Here is a 21298-nt window from a genome sequence, read left to right on the forward strand (position 1 = left end):
AAAACCCATTATAAACGAGGCATTTGTTGCATCCAGTGGGGACATAATTACGGATTATAATAACTTATACTGCGTAAAAATAAAACCATGTCTGCATTTGTGATCAGAGAAATGACAAACAACAAGCACTACTCTACACTGCTCAAAACTCGCGTTTGAATGATCAGTGGCAAATCCTTTAAATATGAAAACGTACTTACTGTCTGTAAGTCAGAACAGCTGGCATTGTAGTCTACTCTACCAGGATCAGGAAACAGTTCTCCATAAAATGCGCTGGACACATCTGACTATTTGGGTTAAACTGTTCTGGAACAGTGTTGTAAATACAACTTAACCACTGATTTCTAGTCGTGTCATCTTTTGGAAGGCCAAACAAAGTAGTTTCGCTTTCACAATGAAACACACAGCATCACACATGGCGGGCTTGAGTGAGCAGTGGCCGGCGGGCTAGAGTGAGGAATGGCCGGCAGGCTTGCGGCAACCGCATGTGACGACCCCGGGCTGGACTCCGCTTCGTCCACGGTGAAAGCCGATCCGGCGATCCACAGCGTGAAGTTGATGAATTTCCTCAGCGACCAGCAAGGATCAGCTCTAGGCATGACATAGCGGATATCGTCCTCTTTTGGAAGACCAAACAAAGTATTTTCGCTTTCACAACGAAACACACAGCGCCTTCACGACATGGCGGCGGTGGCAACAACAATACTACAGCGAGAATAGAAATCTTCCCACATCGTGACGTAGACATGTGGGGGTGAGTTAGAATGAGCCGTTTTAGGGGCTGTTCATATATTGCGTGTTTTGCGTGCTCAAGTTCGTTATTTCAAATGTACACGCACGGCAGGCACGGTCATAATGGAAGCGACACGGTCACGACGCGCTCTTTTTTTCCAGGCGCATCCGCGCCACATCGAGATAAAAACATTTAAACTTTTCAGAATGCTGCAAGCGCACCGCGGGTCATGTGACAAGAACCAGCCAATCAGCTTCATCCTTTCCCGTAACAACATTGAAAGCTTGGCCAAGATGAAGGAACAGCTGATCATAGCTGTACAGTGATAGCCATTTTTTTATAAATTTAGTAGCAGAGCTACTGCAAGCGATTTTTAGTGCTGCAAATCTATTTATCCTTTGCTGAAACTTCCGTGTCTTCATGGAGAGCGCAGGTCATGGTTGCTTAGCAACGGCAGATGCCTCCGGAGTGCAAGCGCCCGAACGCTTTGGAAAAAAGCAGAAAGTGGCATGCCTAAAATTGTATGGAAAACGCTAGGTGCGCCGCTTTCTGCTTTTTTCCAAACATGTGAATATGTGAATGGGCCCTAGGCATGGTTGACTCTTAACTTTTATAAAGAATATCTCTTTGGATTTGAGACTTTAGTCTTTGCAACTTTACAGATCTTCTTTATGCACCAAGAGCTTGTAACACTCCAAAGAGAAAGGAAAAATTGAAATCGCATCATATGACCCCTTTAAAATGCAATGACACTTACATCGTCATCGCATCTCGTGCGCCACTGATAAGGCTGCCTCCTTAACACACACCTAAAATTCAAATGCAACGTTTTTGCATTTGAATGTGGATTTTTATTTTAAATTCGACGAATATTTGAAATTCTTTTTTTTTTTTTTACAGCCCTACAAAGCGTGTTCAATAAAGGCATAAAACAATTGAGCATTATTTGTTTAAATAGACAGATTATGCTGTTTATTGATACAAACATAATTATGAAGAAATGCAATCAAAAGGACTCACATGCATGAAATGTTGGATAGACATTACATTATCTGGAAAAGTCCTGCATCTACTTGTATTATGTCCTGCTCTGCTTCTTCTAATGTGTTCCTGGTGGCTGATTGTTCAGAGGCAACAGTCACAGGTTAATGTCACAGTCTGTCACATCTACAGCTATGTTGACCATGCATTAACTTTTACTGCTTATAAATCATGTTACAAAGAGATGTGAGGAATTAAAAGCAGGTATTTTCAGCAGAGAGTGTATAGACTTTTATTTTTTTATATATATATATATATGAAACTATGGTATAGTACTTCCCCCTATAGGTCCCCTAAAAATCAAGTAATAATGAAGTGTAAAATGATGCTCAAGTTTATAATGCAGTGTCTTACATCTTTTAGTTCTCTACAAACTTCTCATTTTAACTCGTTGCAGCTGACTTTTTTTCAGTTTGCACCATTTTTTTGGGTCAATTCCCAGTTAAGGCAATAGTTTGAACAAGAGGTTCACAAAATAGCACCATGTGTGCCAGGAAAAAAAATATTTAAAAAATATTACTCTCTCTCTCTCTCTTTAAATGTTTTATAATATTTCAGAGCTAATATGACACTGCAAGATCGTAGTACACCGCTGTACTGAAATATCAATACTTAATACATCTTGTCTTGTCCCTTAGAGTCTCAAAAATCTCCACATCTCATCTGGACTAATAAATGCTGTTTGGTTGTTTTTCTTCATGCTAATTTAATTGCTTAATTCTTAAAATTAAGACCCCTGACCCCTATTGTCTTTTGTCTTTGCTGCTTCTTTATTGAACACTTATTGTTCACAGTCTATTCTTTATTGTTTACAGAGTGTATTGATTACTGTTTGTTGTAATGCCTGTACGCTGCACTGTAGACCCAGTGAAACACCATTTCATATATGACTATGTACAATGACAATACAACAGACTTGATTTTAGGCCTACCTGCTAAATAAATAAATTGCAAACTAATAAAAAATGTCTATTTACACTGCATAAAGACTATAAATAGGTGACACTCAAGTGAACTGTGGCAGTTGTACTGTTTGTGAGCATCATGGGCTGAATAGCTGAAGAATACATTTCAAGACTTAAAACAGAGATCCTGAGCACAGACTGAATCTAGTCCTATACTATTAACTCAGACTAAAAGCAATGCTGACTCAATACTGCAGTATCAATATTCACACTCTCACTTACTGTAGTGCTGAATGTAATATTGGTCCAGGAAAGCATCCTTAGCATTATAGGGTTTAATTTTACTGGTAAGGTTATATATGGAGAATGTGCATACATGTTCACCAACTGTGCACTCACTTCATTATGCTGTGCATGTTGCAAGCCAAATAATTCATGCTAGTATGCATGTCAAAGTATTGCTTTACCTGTCACGGCTGAGCTGTTGTTATTGTATATATATATATATATATATATATATATATATAATATACATACATGCTATAATATATATGCTAAATAAATATTATTTATTTATTTAGCAAGCATATTTAATTCATTTTTCTCCCAATTTAAACATATTCCCTTTAATGCCTTGCTTGTTGATTTGGCTTTATAGCTTTTCTTTGTCATTATTTTATAACTGAGCTGGTATGATTTTTTGTTAATTTTTATGTAAATTGTTCATCAAGTTCAGAAGACTTGTATGAGGAGAAACGTATCTGGCATGCTTTTCACACAACAGTGGCATGTACACCAATTAAATTGAACATCTATACTGCTGTCATCTAATCATTTCACTGCTCACTGGATATAAGCTATGATTTCTCTAAGGAGAGATGACTGGAATTAAAAGAGAAAAAAAAATCTGCTGCATGGAGAGGTAGCATGCTCAGGAAAAACAAAGGCTGATAATTTTTTGATTGACTCTCTGTATTTACAGAAAAATGCTGCTGACAGCTGAAGCAATTATGAGAGCTTGAGGGATAGTCCACGGGAACAGACTGACAAGTGACAGAATGATGTTTTCTCATCCCTGGCATTGAACAGTTTCCTTTTATAATTCAAAGATAATGTATCTGTCGTTTCCTCTTTTAGAACACAGCTTTCACCAATTGTCTGTTTGAAGTTTTAAAACCTTCAGTCATGTGTGATAACTATATGCATTCTCAGTGTATTTATTCTTAAATAAGGTCTGTAAGCTGATCATCTGATCACAAGCTAAAGTCCCATTGGCAAGAAAAAAAAACAATGTATTAACAATGTCGTAAAAGTAGCAAGGCGCCACGTTTTATTGTGAGTCCTTACAGAAAACAGTAACAATGTCATGCAACCAACACCAAAAACTACAGAAACATTCTGAGGAGAAAAAGCAGTAAATATAGCTCAGACCCCTGCTGAGTATGAGACAATACATCAGGCCAGAGGCGTCATGCCCATTCAAAGTGAGGGGGCACGTGCACCCTCAGATTTTTGAGCCAAGTGGATTTTGAATGCAGCTTCCAAAGACAAAAAATAGCCGAAAAATATTTTCTATATTTGATACAATCACACCAGCATGATTAAATCGTTTAGTGCGTCATATCATCAGCTGCTAAATTCAAATCTGCGCTCGCTGGCTGGCGCTGAGTCAGAGACAGACGCGTTTTTACAGCAATGCATTATAACCAATCACACACAATGCTGTTGAGCTTATGAATGCAATGACCATTCAGAGGCGTTCAAATGAGTCATCGCTAAAATGCCGGTGTTTTCTTCACTCGCTCGCTGACTGAAAACCTCTTTCTGGCAAATTCTTTCCTTAGAAACAACAAACTGCAGATTCATTAATGCGTTTGGGAATGTTTTGAATAAAAAGGGGAACAAAAAAATGGGAAAAAAAACAAGTGCTATTGAGGCTGCTGTGTGTCACATGACGACCCCCCCACCCATGCCCCCTCAAAAATAATGAGTGCATGACGCCCCTGCATCAGTCAGTGATGTATGTCCCTTAAAATATCAGATACTTTTACCTAGTTCATAATAATAATAATAATAATAAACTAATACAAAAATGACATTGAAAAAAATCTGTAATTACAAAGTTTTGAAAATAATGATTAAGATGCATAAACTCTTTGTTTTCAAGGTATACACTATCATGCAAAAGTCGGTAAGATTTTTTTATGTTTTTAAAATAAGTCTGCTTTTGCCAACCTAAGGAGGCGAACTAGTGTAGTGATGGGTGTTCACGTCACTGATGACGTTATGCTTTTTTGGATCATGTGCCACTTAAGATTCCATTATGAGTACATCAGATAAGAAAGATTGATGGGATATCTAACTTGTAGAACCTCTTATTGTATTATCAACACAAGGAAGACACAAATGTAATATATATATATATATATATATATATATATATATATATACAGTATGTATTAACCAAAGATAGACAAGAGTAAGCACCAACTACTAAATTAATTCCATGAATGAAAAGTAAATAAATTGCATAAGATACACATAAAATGCAAGTGATTAAGTTGTTGCTATGTTGCTATATAAAAGTTATGCTATCTTATGGAAAGATACTGAGACTGAGGGTGCGTTCACACTTGTCATGTCTGGTTTGAATAAAATTAACCCTGGTGCGATTGCTCTGTTAGTGCGGTTCGTTTGAGTAAGTGTGAACGCTGCCATCCGAACCCTGGTGTGCACCAAACAAGCGGACCGAGACCGCTGAAAAATGGGTCTCGGTCTGCTTCCAAACGAACTCTGGTGCAGTTCGAATGATATATGAATGCAACATGGGTCAAATACTTCTAAACGAACCAAAAACAGGAAGTAATGACAAGATGCGATGCTATACGACATGATTTTACGACGAGGTGTAACCAAAACAAAATGAGCAGAGGGCAAACATGGAGCAGCGATGAGGTAAAGTGTCTTTTATGAGCTCCTTGTGAGTTTGTAGGTGGCGAAAATAAAATTATGTACACGCAATAATGAGCACGCTTAGTCCAGCAGACGGCATTAAGTGTGTTCAACTTAAAGGGACGCAGAGCGGACCCATCGGTTAATGGATGCTTTGATATATGATAAGTCTTTCAGCACCTTTTGTTTGGGGTGTTTGGTGAGTTCCGTCACGATATATATACGTCATTCACGCCGACCAATCAGGTTGTGAATGTATCACAATGCCTTTAGGTTCGGTGTCTTTAGGTTCGCTGTCAAAAATGCTAATGTGAACGCTAAGCAGACCAGGACCAAATGTATCATTTTCCTTTTTGGTCCAGACCAAATGAACCGAACTACAAGTGTGAACGCACCCTGAGACTAATAAGGTGAAGTGAAGAACCATGTATCAAACAAATAAATTAATATTTTGTTATCAACTAACATCAGCTATATAACATCTAATGTAAAACAAAAAATCATATACTGACAGTGCCAAGGTCTCTGGAAGAGGTTTGGAGAAGTGATATTTATGTTCCCTGTGATTCAATGAGCAGTCCGGTGGTGGTGACTTCTTCCACTGGTTGTGCTAGTAGTAACACAGTGGGGAAAGATGCAGAAATTCATTTCAACAGCCTTGAACACAAAACACTGTAGGATACTGATCTCCTGGAGCACCAAAGGGTCCTAAAATCTGGAACGGAGACATGGCCCTGGAGTAGGTGCAGAATGTCTTTAGCCTGTAATATGCAGACACAAGTACCTCGAAGTGAGGGTTTGCTCGCCGGAACTTAACCTTTTTACAAATGTCTGTATGCCTTCTGCCTCTCTGGGCTAGAGTCTCAGAACTTGGTCAATCTGCTTTTTCTCTCAAGGATGGAGACTGGACATGCTGCATCTGCGGTTGTCTCGCTGGATGAAGATTCTGAACACAAGGTATCTCTTTCCTCACAGGCCGGAGGCTCAGAAAGTGGTTGTATCTGTTGCTGCCTCAAGAGCTGGAGACTCAGGGTTAATTTAAAATAACCTATCTATATATCTGTCTATCTATCTGTCTGTCTGTCTGTCTATCTATCTTTAATGTAATGCATTCCTATGATGCAAAGTTGCATTTACAGTATCATTACCCCAGTCTTAAGTGTCTCATGATGATCCTTCAGAAATCATTATAATATGCCGATTTGCTGCTCAAGAAACATATCTAATTACTTTGAGTGTTGAAAACAGTTGTGCTGCTTAATATTTGTTTTTTGTTTTTCTTGTGGAAACATGATTTTCAAGATTGTTGGATGAACAATTTCAAAACAGCATTTAAATTGTTATGTGTTCATTTTTTTTTACTTTAAAATAATAATTTAATTAAAAATAATTGTATTTGTAACTATAATGTCATTTAAAATAATAATAATAATGTTAAATAATAAATTGCACTTTATTGTGAACATACATCTTTTTACATTTTTTAAAATATCTTCCTGTAATTAATTTCTGTAGTTACATCTATAATTACACTGTTGACCCACAATTAAACCTATCCTAAACCTATACCATCAAACATGTCCCTAAACTCACACATATCCTATCTCAATAGCAGCAAAAGTTATTTGCAATGCAACATGAACGCAAGTACATTGAAACAAAACAATCATTATTTTTGTTGTAAGGACATGGTAGTTAAATACACCTAATTTAAAGTGGGTCCCTTGTCTCATGGTTGTTATACTAGATAGTCAAAATATTTTTCATTTTCTTTATCAATAGCACTTTTTGTCACTGACCTACGACATACAGTAACACCATATTCATCAATGACGTTTCTCTTTCCTTCTCATGAAATCATAAATTCCTCCCTCCACCAGTGACAATAACAAACTGCATTACACATCAGACAGATGCAGAACACCAGTCGTACAGACACACAGCTTCCCCTGACAGGGTCCTTTTACAGGCAGATTTCAGGTAAAATTTCTAAAGAATTCTGCCGTGCAAATAAATTGCCCTTGATATGTACAATCACCTAGACTCAGAGCCAATAAAATAGGTCCTCTGTGATTATAATCTAGTATGTCATCCCAAATTATAGTCCAATAATATCAAATGCTTTTGAAATCCAATAAACTAGTTAAAGAAGTATTCTTTGTTGGATCCACTATGAGATTTGCTGCTGCCACTTTAATATTCCCAGGCTCGGACTGTGAGCTACAATCAGATTCCAGGGCTACACAGATTGTGTGGCTTAAACAAGAGCCGCAGACATCCCAGACATCATTATGAAATGTGAGACAGCTAGAGTTGAGAATACACCTACACAGTCAGACCAGCTAGTACATCCAGAGAAATAGTGTACTGCAATCTGGTATCAGCAGGCATCTCTTGCTGTTGTTTCATTCTAGAAACATATGGCTATGGACATGGAGCTTACCAGGAGTCACATGTAATTCGATTTCCATATAGTCTTTATTTCTTCACTACATTTTGCTTACCATTCATGCGATGTGCCACATCAACTAACGGGAGGCAAACACATTTTGATGATTTAATGGAACATAATTGTGGTTTCCGGGTTCACGGCTTTATCTTTGATCCAGGCATGCTCTGTTCTTTGTAGGATCTGTCTTGCTGTAATGTTAGATTGATTGGCACTCGTTTCAAAGAGATGGAGCTCTTTGTTAGGCAAGGTGATTCACTTTTCTTGTCCTACTTTTTGTACCTGTGGAATCCTGCCAGAGCTTGACACTCTTTCTGTCCTTTTCTGTCTGTTCTACTGAGATGCCACACAGAACTGGGCTTTGTAGATCAAGGGTTTCTCAAATCTATTAGGACCAGGGTGGAATGAATCACTTGTGGTAAACAGCAAAAGTGTCCTCGGGGCTTTAGCTAGGATTTTTGGTCCCCTGAATGTACATTGCTTTGGGCCCCTGATATTTTCCTTACAGTAAAGACTATGAGTGATATGGCTTAGTGTGATTATCATTAGGGATGTGCCTGGATAGTGAATCCGCATTCGGAAAGGCACGGGCAACGAATAATGCGTTCTACGGAGGCACTAAAGGGACATGGTTATCTGCTTGCTAGTGGTAGCCCGTTACAAGATCCTGAGCACCACTGACAAACATCTAATCTTGTAAAATGTGTGGTAAGTACTGCCACTCCATACTATACACAAGAGTATGTGGGATCGTGAATCTCAAAATTGAAAGTAAAAACGAGCGTGCATTTAAAAGCGATTCCAATGCCGGCATATTAATAGTGGCTGTCTGATGCCCGCAGTTTATATGCAGTATATTTTTTCCTCCCATCTCGTATTTATTCCCTTTAGGGGCTAAAACTAAAATAGTGATGAATAGCAAACATAACCAGGTCTTTTCCCTTCACTTCACAGGTTTTTATTTTCTTTTTTTTTTCCATTATAATTTTTAGAAGCCTCTACTGAAAAGCTTAAAATGTATCAATAAAGATTTTTGTGCCTACATGAACAGCAGCTGCGATTTTTAATATGTGGCTTCCCCAGACAGTGAATAATATATGACATACGAGGGAACACTTTGTTGTTGAGGATTGATAGGCATTGATATAGCCTTTAATTCAGTCTATTCATACAGTCTGCACTGCATCAAGCATACATACTGCAGTCTGACTGAATCAAATTACTATTTACTCTACCTGTAATAAAATGTATGTATGTATGTGTGTGTGTGTGTGTGTGTGTGTGTGTGTGTGTGTGTGTTTGGTTATATGTCTATATAATCTGGATGGGGAAAAAAGTGTTGCAATTTCTTTCTCACATATTTAATCTATGTAGTCTGTTTAAAATGCACTTATAATTTATAATGTGTAAAATTTGAGATTTTTTAAATGAGGCACCCCATTGTTCCTCAATAATATCACAGAAATGGAAGCATTCAGATGCTTACTGCAATCACTGAGGTGAACAGTTTTAGTAACTTGGTCATTAGAAGACTTTACACAAAATAACGACTTCTCATTCATAAGTAGCATCCTTAGGGAGCTCATTAACATGTTTTGATTCAAACCTCAAACTAAACTCTCATCAGCATTGTATGAAATCTAGCACTTGCTTTTCATAATTGTGAGTTTATTCTTTGCAAAGAGGCAAATTCTTCCTGCTGCTGTAACAGTGTGATTAATGGATTAGAACCTCCTAAAATGATGGAATTTCCACTGACCATGTTATTATGCATATGGAAAACACTAAGTCTGAATATGCATGTAATTGATGTATAAATATCTAACGTTAACCCCAAATAATCTTACCATTTGAGGAAAACATAAATATTTTTTCACCCTTTTTTTTTTTGATTGCTTGGGCTTTGGTAAAACAGTACATTTGAGCCAACTCAAACAGCAGCCAACTCACATAGCATGCCAAATGGGAGCAGCAGTTATTGATATGTGTGCGCACAAGTGCTGACATCTTGATACAGTTTAGCCTTCACAATAAGCTCCTTTCAACAAGCTTGTCAACTAATGTAGTGGAGGCCAGGGTTGGTTGGCACAATATTCATACTTTGTTGAATATCTGTAGTGGAACAAACATGAACAACACAACTAGATTCACACAGACAAATTTGGTGTCAATATATATATTTTCTGTTAATTTATGACTATCTTGTACAACAAGGGTAAGTTCAATTATTTTCAACTAGCTCTGTTGTTGCAATGTCAGTAGTATAAGTCAAGTGTTTCTACTGCATAGACAGGTAACTTTTATCAAAACCCCATTTTTTCAGCATATATATATATATATATATATATATATATCAGACTTACCTCCACTAAGCACACATTTGCCTCAAGTCAATTTTTTTTAATTGATATAATTTAGGATACAGTAGTATTTGCATGGTCATGTGATCTCAGCATCGACTGTTGTGACCCACTCAATGTGGAAAAAAAAGAAAAAGCTTTTATTAGAGTAGACTATTTTACTGCGTATTCTATATTATTTTAATTTCTCTGTTTAAATATTGCTTAATGAGGGGGGAGGGGGGGGACTTCAATATTATCTACATTTCAGTGTTCCATTCCTTGTTAATCACCTGTAAGAATAAATGTTTTCAATTTATTTTATTTCTTGTGTATTTTTAAAGAGGTCAGCGTTCGTGTGAAAGCACTCTCCACCAAGTGGTTTATATTGACACAGTCTTGGCAGGGACAATTTGAGAGCCATTAGAGAGCATTTATAATTCAGCTGATGTGGTGTTTGTTCAACTTTTATATTAAATAATCATTAAGATTAAAAATTTAATTATGGCCACATATTAATGCCACATCTTAATAAAACAAAAAGGCGCAAAGTAAGTAACTAAGTAAATGTGGGTTTCTGATTGTAGGTTTCTGATGAATATAGACAACAGTTTAATGGAGGAAGAAAAAAAAAAAAAACATGTTCCACTGATGAGAATGTAGTGTAACATTAATGGCACATGGTTCAACAGGTCACACATGGATTGCTAAGGTTATTTATGGTCCTCTCTAATAAAAGGAGTCTTGAATTGCCATGGTTCAGATAATATATGATAAATGTGATTTGCATTGGAATCACAGGAAGACCGGTTTACTGAATTACAATACAAATAAATCCAGCAAAAAAAATTAAGAAATAAACATCATTAATTAACAATGATTAATAATGCAGATTTATTGCCTGATCTGATTAGACACACTCCTTTAAATTAAGGTCAGTACTTTGAATGCTTTTCTAATTAACAGCCATCAAATAGCACACTTGAAAAACATATAAGTTATTTTAATATCATAAAAATACACATAAAAAAAATGCTCAAAATTTATTTTCTTCCTCTCAATCATTGTTATTCTTTGAAATAGTCTTGGATCCATGCAGCCATAATGCTGCAGCCCTCTTACTTTAAGGCATCAATTTGCCAACGACTTGGTAACCAATCAAAACATCAAGCCTCAGTTTTGTTCCCTATTTCAGTAAGAGCTTCCCGCTCTCCTGTGAGCTCCCAAGCCATTTCCCGGCGTGCGGCTGAGCTCAATGACTCCTTCACAGGGAGAAAACAGTCATGTGGGAGGTTGCCAAAGATGTAGCCAATTGAAATTCAACCCGGAGTACAAAGTTGTTAATTTTGTTATCGTAAATATAACACTGAAATCTCTCCACAGTTGAAAAAAACTGTACTGTCCACATCCGAGTGTTTCTTAAGTCTGTGCCCAGCTTTGCTTCTTATCCGAAAATTCAATTCCTTAAGCATTACTATGGCATTCGACTCTAAACTATAAACACTAGTGCAATATTCCAGGATGTTCTCTATGTATAGAAGGTCTGAATGTGAAGTGAGAAGTTGAAATTTAAAAGCAATGGTGGAGGGAATGCCAATGTGCAAGATGTACTTTCTGGGCACACAGCCATGCTGATGTCTATCTTCCTGGGTAAGGCAATGGTATGGAAATGGTGTTGGATGTACTGCAGAGCAGATCCCGGTTATCAATGAATGGCTTAGTCGAATAAAACAAATGACCGGGCAAGATAAGAGCGAAACCAGGAACTGGGCGGTTTGTGTGGTCAAAAGGCTTGTAGGGGGTTTGCGCTGCTGCTGATCCAGCATATGACCTCCACCTCTCCTTTTCTGTCTGTGTCACTAGTGGAAAGGGAGGTGCATCACATGCACCCCAACAAACAACCCTCAAAAAAGATGATACCATTAAAAAGCACATTTTTTAATTAAAACAATTAAAGTGAATGACATTTTAAGCTGAAAAAGGTGCCTATTATATTATATTATATTATTACTTCACTCAAAAAAGGAAATTATGTCATCACTTACTCACCCTCTACTTGTTCCGAACATGTTTGAGTTTATTTGTTCTGCTGAACACAATTATTTAATTTTTTTTTTTTTTGAAGAATATGGGCGAACAGACAGTGGATGGAAGCCATGGAATTCCACTTCATGTTTTCCATACTATTTAAGTCAATGGCTACCGTCAACTGTTTGGTTACCAACATTCTTAAAAATATTGGTTACACTTTATTTCGATACCACTTTAGACATTCTATTAACTATAAGTAACTTTGTAACTACATGTCAACTACATGTCAACTAATTCTCATTAATTTGCAACTACATGTCTATTAACTCTCAGACTGTTACTCAGTAGACTGTTAGGGTAGGTTTAGGGTTAGTAGAATAAGTTGACAAAGAAAGTGTTAGAAGATATTAAGTAGACAGTCTACTAATACTCTACTAACTGCTAGTTGACATGAAGTTGCAAAGTTACTTACTGTTAATATAATGTCTAAAGTGGACAATCGAAATAAAGTGTTACCAAAATATCTTTTGATGTGTGTGTGTGTGTTTGTTTGTTTGTTTGTTTGTGTGTGTGTTCTGCAGAGAAAAAACTCATTCAGGTTTGGGACAAGTGGCGGTTACGTAAATAAAATGTTGTATGCCTTTTTCTGATGAATAATGAAACGTTTCACAGAAGAAAAAAAAGGAAAAACTGCATTTGTACTCTCAGTTTCACTGAACAACAATAATGACCCATTATTATGAACAACAATAAAGTAGACATCAAGCGCAGCGTTAGTTCTGGCAGGTCACGTCAGTCAAGCTCGCATCAACTGACTCTCAGCTGATCCAAGTCTACCTATAGGGATACGATGCCTATCACAACATCCATATATAAGGTCCTTCAGTATTATCAGCAACTTTTCCATTGGCTCAATAGATAATTACCCTCCTCCATCCCCAGCTCCTCCTCTCGTCTAGTCAGGATTCGGCCTTCTGATAACCCTTTGAATCACACTAATGTCTAAAATGTGTATATTAATTATTGAACATGAATTATATCTACAATACATTTATGTTCGTTCTGTTTACCCTAGGGGGATTAGCAATATTAGGGTGCATGGATGTGGAGGGAGTTCTTCGGTTTTTTTCATCATCATCATCTGGAACACAACAGGAGATATAAAAAAGATGAGATAGAAGATGTTGATTGTAACTGTCCAGCACCAAATTATACATGAAAGTATCATAAAAGTATCATAAAAGGGACGCATGTGCTATGACTCGTGTATTGTATTTCAAATCATCTGCATCCATGCAACAGCTTCACGTGGGGAACAGAATGAAATGTTAAACCATTATTTCACTGAATATCTCCCTCAAACGTGGTGCATTAATGATACATGTATGTCTCTATTACATAAGTGCAGAACATTAACACACTCAAAATGATTTGAGGAAAATTATAAGCAGCATAAAGTGAATTTTAAGCAAATGTGTTAATGTTAAAATACTTTCTTCTCTTACCCGTTTCATGCAATCACCTGAACGTCAGTTTTATGAGCTCTCAGAATTTCAACTTGATTTTATTCATCAGTATTTCAATTAAGCATTCAAAAACAATGAACAAAATATGACTTGCGTGACCTTTAATTTGTTTTTATTTTATTTTACTATTTTATTTTTAAGTTGAATATATCAAGTTAATTTTTTTATTATTTCTTTCTTTCTTTTTAATGCATACTCTTACGAAAAATACGTTTATTCAAGTGTGCTATTAGTATACATTCAGTCTACTTTTTATATCTCAGAAATGTGCTGTATGTACTTATGTACTGAAAATGACATTCTTTTTAAGTGGGAGAACTTGCACAATTGGTGGCTGACTAAATACTTTTTTGCCCCACTGTAAGTATACTTGGATTTATACTTCTAAGTGTAAATATATTTGAGCTCCATGTTTTCTTTGTTATATGGTAGAGGGCGCTATTACACATCTTCTGTACAGAATTTCCAAAACACAAGCCAAGAAGGAACTGAAACAACAGATGCTTCCACATGTAATCTAACACGATCATCAGACATAAAACAGCATCAAAACTGTGTAAAGTTATGGAATGAATTGTCGACCTATGAAGAGGTAATGACTGTCAAGCTTTGGGGTGTTGATCGATTCCATCTACGTTTTGATTTTCACTCTGAATCCAAATCATAGTCTTTTGTTTAGCTTTTTTGTTCAAAATGTTGTTTATTTATTTCTTTATTTTAAATAGGGACATAGTAGTATACTTAAATTATGATGTAAAGTTCACTTGAGTTTTCACACAAGAAAACTTACGAGTATACTTGCAGTATAAAACTACTAAACTAGTAGTTTACTGAGACTATACTTCAAAGTGTATTAAAAATGCTACAAGTATTTAATTAGTAAACTATCAGTATACCTATAAGTTCACTTTTAGTATCGTTGCAGCACAAACTAAAACATATATGTAAACTAGTTATGTACTCAAAGTTTACAACTGTTATACTTAAAATTATACTTAAAAGTATACTTTTATATACTAGAAAGTGGGCCAATTTAGTCCCAAGGAGTATTGAAATAGTACACTTAGAAGAATACTACTAGTAAACTGATATGTATATTCTTACTACATAAAAGATTATTTAAAAATATACTTGAACTTTCCTTAAGTATACTTAATAAAATAAACTTGAAGTATACTTATTTTTGGTAAGGGTATACATTCTAGGCATGTGCCTAATCTACATCCAAAGAGGCTGAATTATCCATGCTATTTTTGCTCAGAGTAAGAACAATCCCATTCTGTTTCTTTATGGTCACTTCCTGGATCACAACTCCAGACACTTCGATGAAGCGCGAAAATGTGTCAATCCAAACTGATATGGACATAATTTATGAACTACAGATTAAAGAACTGACACTAGTTATTATACATACGCAGCTTGGGAATTAAGCATCACAAATTTAATCTTGCTCAGAGCAAAACCTGATTTTAATTTCAAATTATTCCTGGCAAGTGGTTGGGAGGGAAGCTTTAGGTTATTAACTTTGCAGTGGGAAATCTACATCGATTACTGATGCATGCAGATAAGTCTTCCTTGAGCAGTTATGACCAGCTTATTTCACCAAAACTGCTTTACTGCTCATTTGCTGTTGTTTTCGCTCATGGGAATCAAGGAAATCTTTGCAAAATAAGCTGCCATATTGATTTAAACACAGCAACTTGGCAGGAAAGTGCCTCCCCATGCCAGTCAACTTTATTAATGATTTAAAATCAAAAAGCTGCTTTGTGGCATTTTGCATGTTAACAGGGTGTCAATTCTGACTCCGCCTCGGCACACTTCACATCCGCCGCTAGTCAAATGTGGCGAGGAGAGAATTGTGCTAAAAAGACTCTTAGATCTGAGTGAATTGGACACTTGAATGCTTGATGAGGCCTCGGATACTGACAAGTGACAAAGCAAATCAGGGTACGAATGGAACGCTGCTGAATAAACCAATTAGCTGCCTGCCGCACGGGCCAACCGGAAGCGAGGCTCGCACCGGGACACAGTGGGTATTGCCGCCTGCCAAGAAGATCTCTCGGAGAGAGGGGCACAAGCTTGTGATGGGAATACTAATGGAAAATGATACAATGCAGGTAATGAAGCATTCTGCAGGAGAGCCCAGACTTCTCCTTCAGTGGCAGGTGTTCCAGAGAGCCAGTGAGAAAGAAAGAAAGAGAGAGTGACATTGAGTAAAAGCACGTAACACGCTTTACTGATTTTGCAAGACACCCTCCTCTCCGTTCAAATTAGGCCTGCTTCAGAATTCATTTTGACATTTGTGCAGTACAAGGTGACAACACAAAAACCATGGAAATTAGCTTCTAGCTCTCAGAGATGCCTTGCCCTTGCAACCCTTTGTAAATGTGGAACCTGTACGTCTGTCATTACTTCAATTGGCATCCGTCCCCTGTGTGAAATCTCAATCCACTGTTTCCTCCAAGACGACAAGAACACAATGCTCTCGTATTTTCTTCTCAGCGCACTGCATTATTAACCAAAGATTCATATGGAAATGTGGGAGCTTTCATCTGATTTCAAAGAGACGCAGTTTAGCGCTGAAGACAGCTTTGCTTAATGAGTATTTTACTGCATTTTTTTTCTCTCTGGCACATGGGACGGGGTATAAAACCCTGCCAGAAGAAGTCCTTATTAACTAATTGAGGGAATTACGTCATACAGTTCTTGTGCATTTTGATTAGGAATCATCTGTCACCACTGAAGTAAATAACATAAACACAAGTTTCCTTTAGTCATTGAAGTGACAAGATGTACTTGACTGATATGAGGTGTGATGCACTGACACACATTTTGTTCGGCGTGTTAATTATTCAGTATACTTACTCAAAGCACATTTGTACGGTGCCCGGGAGGTGACATGTTTGGTTCACTTAGTTTTGCCATGGCCACGACATAATAACTCGTGGGGATGTGATAATATGTCGTGGCCACAAGATATTAATTTGAGGGAACGTCATATTAACTCGTGGGAATGTGATATTATGTCATGGCCACGTCTTCTTATGTTGAGGGAACGACATATTTTTCTCGTGGCCACGAGTTGGCCAATTATCAATTATGGATGCATTAATATTTTATTTTGAATTAAGAAATGATTATATTATTTATTATAACTAATAATTAAATAATTAATTAATTAGTAATAATAATTTAATAATTAATAATAATTTATTTAATAATTTCTAATTAATAATTTATGCATTTAGCAGACACTTTTATCCAAAGCGACTTACAGTGCATTCAGGCTATAAATTTTTTACCAGTATGTGAAATATTAATTCAATTGTAGAAATCATTACATTATTAAATTATTATATTAATAGGCCTTGGCTACCAGACTGTATTACATGCGATAGTCAGCATTCAAATTAAGTTTACCATGAATAAATGTTACATAAAATCCAGAATATAAAATAGAAAAACATTTTATCCTACAAGAAAAACATTTTATCCACCATTACAGTCTTGTAAGTCCATTAACTGTCCATAATATTTGTATATTATTATTATTATTATTAGCCTATTACTATTATTATTGGTTATATTTGTATATTAGTTCATATAAATTTTTCCCCTTCATTTCGATCTCTTTACTTAACGTTCTGAATATTTTTGTAAATAATAGCCTACTGTAAATGCTCGACATGCCAATAAAACTTTGATTATGCTGACTGAAATTTTTACTGAAATGCAGTTTAAATTTAACATATATTAAATTTTATTTCGGCTATTTAATATACCATAATTACAAATACTATAGTGTTTCGTTGAGGAATTAATCATTCACGTAGTTTCATTTGTTAACGAAAACACAACACGCTCTTTTATCATCACACATGGGCATAAATACAATCATAATGTCAAAACTTTATTGGCATAATTGTCAGGTGTTTATTTGCAAAATATATGGTAGGCTAGCAAATGCTAGCATAATTATACAAAACGTTAACTACAGTAGGTAAAGTGATACACAAATTGAAAGGGGAAATAAGCATATATAAAATTATAAGAATATAACCCTAATAAGTTAATGTAGTAATAATAATATACAAATATTAATTAAATGTTTAATGTTAATAAAAATGTTTTATCCATTTTTGATAATCCCGGGGTTGCTATGGTCACGCAGGTTTGTTTACGCATTAAACTTGTGGCCACGATAAAAATATGTAATTCCCTCAACATAAGAAGTGGTGGCCACGAGAAATGGATGTTGTTCCCTCAACATAGCATCTCGTGGCCACAACATAATATCACATTCCCACGAGTTAATAAAACGTTCCCATTAATTAATATATTGTGGCCACAACATAATATCACATTCCCACAAGTTAATATGATGTTCCCTCAAATTAATATCTCGTGGCCACAACATATTACCACATTCCCACGAGTTATGTCGTGGCGACGATAAAACTAAGTGAACCGGCCATGTCACCTCCCGGGCACCGTACATTGTATACTGGTTCATACAGTATTTCATTATGAGATTTCACCGAGATGGACTTTTGTCAAGGTACATACCAGATATAATTAGACCTGGATGAAAATAAGACTGTGAGGCAAACTCTCTGTTACCTTGGTGTTGATCATTTACACAAAACTGAAAATATTTTTTTTCCCCAAAAAAATTATATGTGGTCAAGAAACTCTAGAAATAATGGGTTGTGAAAATTAGATGTGACATACGTCAACAGGAGGGAGAACAGGGGCAATTGTAACACATTTTACATCAACTTAGAGATTGCTATAAATATACCTGCCATTGTTGCTATATGGAACATTTATATGTGACAAATGTAACTGTCAAATATAATCAATAGCACACTTATAATGTGAAATACTAGATCATACTATAGATGTAATACAATAAATCTGAGTGTTAATTTAAAAGGTGAAGCTATTTAGTAATATTAATTTGCTTGTAATTATTTTAGTTGTCATAAATAATGTGGGTTTAAATCAATAGTCTAAGTGAGACATAATGATATGAAATAAGTTAAATAATTTTACGAAACCATACTGATCAGCTCATGGGTGTTATGTTTGGTGATACGAATGATGCGATATGATGCTGATCAAAGAAAAGTCATTTAATTAGGTAAATCCAAATAGTACAAACACTTTACCCAACCTAACATAAACGAGAATGGACACCGGCTAAGGGAGAACTGAGGGTTTAAGTAGGGGAGCAAACAAAGGAACTGATGAGTTAATTAATCAAACACAGGTGAACATAATGGCAATTAAGACACTGATGAAAACTGGGTGACAAGGGGGCAGGCCAACATTACTTCCCCCTCCCAGAAGGCACATCCCGCGCCGTAACAGTACCATCGGGGAGGATGAGCCTCAAGGGCGGATCAGGCAGTTCAGGGGGTCATGGTGGTGCCGGCCATTCGGGAGGCCACGGAGGAGCCTCCGTAGCCTTGTCCCGGTTCCCCAGCCCGGCCACTATGGCAACGGATCTCTGCATTGGAGGGCGCTCTGAAGAAGCAGGCTCTGGGGGGAGCTCTGGAGGAGTGAGCACAGGAGGGCGTTCTGGAGGAGTGGACACTGGAGGGTGCTCTGGAGGAGCAGAGCTGGCTAGCTCATGGGACTCAGGAGACGAAGGAGGGGTGGACAAGACCAGCGGAGGCGAAGGAGACTCAGAGGAGACGATGGAGAGCTGGACGGGACCAGCGGAGATGAAGGAGAGCTTTCTGGAGTGGATTCTGGGGTGAGGATAGGAGCCAAGAACTGTGGGGGTAACGCCATGTCCATGAGCGCTGAGAGGCACGCTGGAGCAGACTCTAAGGTTCTACTCTTCTAGAGCTGGAGCTTTGGGAACTCTTCCAAGAGCTGGAGCTTTGGAAAACCGCCTCCTCCTCTTCAGCCTCTTCCTTTGGGTAGAGGTTTGAAAGAGTGAAGTGGCCGGCAAGCTTGAGAGTGCAGTGACCGGGGGGATTGCTTCAGCGGCGGCCGGTGGGCTTGAGTGAGCAGAGGCCGGCGGGCTAGCAGCAACCACATGTGATGTGTGATGTCATCTGGCCAGACCGAACCAGCATAGTGTGGATTAATTCCAGGCTGCAGCATACGTCTGATTGTGCAGAGGACTTGTCTGACATTCAGGGCTGAAGAGTTCGTTTCTAGGTGCTGATGCACCATCTGGTCTTGCTCTGGACTGGATCTGGGTGGTTACGGTGACCTCGGATTAAGAATGAAACAGACTAATATTAGCATTGATGCCATTCATGTCATAACAAGTACTTTGGGTGTTAGGGGAAATGTTCCCGGTTCCAGTTGACCTAATTAATGCAGCTTAACAGTCTTTTAACAGATTTGAATTATAGAGATGTGATAGTGTATTATGTGTATGCCAGGTTAAAGAGATGCGTGTCTAATCTAAATTTAAACTGACAGAGTGTCTGCCTCCCGAACAACGCTAGGTAGAATATTCCAGAGTCTAGGCACTAAATAGTAATAATAGAGGTTTTGGGTCCAATAATTAACACTTGTGTTTTTATTTATTTACTTATTTTTTTAAATTGTATTTATTTATTTTTTCTGAATTTAACAGTAGGAAATGAATAGTCATCCAGTTTTTTGTTTTTTTAATATCAACTATGTAGCGTCTGGACCAATCAAACACACAATATATATTTTGTTAGCTATATTTAACAAATACTCTGTAACACCCCTCAGTTAACAAGCCATATGAGGACCTATGAACCCTTCCCCCCGAAATGTGTAACACCCCAGGAAGCCGAACAGGCCCCTGGTTCCATGGCAACCAACGCTGATATCACTGGGTTTATTGGCCAAAAGAATGCAAAGCAGGAGAAATCCCTGAATGTCCCAGGGCAAGAGGCAGTGTAGAAATTGACTTTTCTACTAATTAATTCATAGGAAAACCTTTCTTTGAATGAACACACATGATCCTTCAGGTCATTGGGTATATTATTGTCATCGTGTATTTGGTCTTTGAAATTGTATACTGTTATGCAGACTTATAATCGAAACACACTCCTGTCAGCTTACATATATATAACTCTACCATGTGTAGTACCTATGAATTCGTATTCGGATGATCTAATTGAGAGTGTATATTGTATGTTTACACCTACGCAACATATTTGTGTTCTAAGAGTCTTTAATAATTTTTATACAAACTTCATATGCAAATTACCAGGCTTTCAAACAAAGGGCCATAAAAATGCCCCAGTATCTCAGAACTCCCACTTGAGATTCCGGACTTCCTCATTGGACAAGCCCATCTTGAGAGGCATGAATCTTTGCAG

General features: G+C 37.1%; 1 long non-coding RNA gene across 1 annotated transcript in view; it reads left to right on the plus strand.

Moving 5' to 3' along the window:
• Positions 1–5219: 5219 nt before the first annotated feature.
• The window catches only part of LOC107560397 (uncharacterized), a 21519-nt gene continuing 5440 nt past the window's right edge, over positions 5220–21298 (plus strand). The window contains exons 1-2 of the long non-coding RNA XR_001605726.1: positions 5220–5231; positions 14240–14243. This is a non-coding gene — a long non-coding RNA (uncharacterized lncRNA). The remainder of the gene's footprint in view (positions 5232–14239; positions 14244–21298) is intronic.

This window comes from Sinocyclocheilus grahami, unplaced genomic scaffold (genome assembly GCF_001515645.1).
Source record: "Sinocyclocheilus grahami isolate Dianchi unplaced genomic scaffold, SAMN03320097.WGS_v1.1 scaffold724.1, whole genome shotgun sequence".
NCBI classification, from domain to species: Eukaryota; Metazoa; Chordata; class Actinopteri; order Cypriniformes; family Cyprinidae; genus Sinocyclocheilus; species Sinocyclocheilus grahami.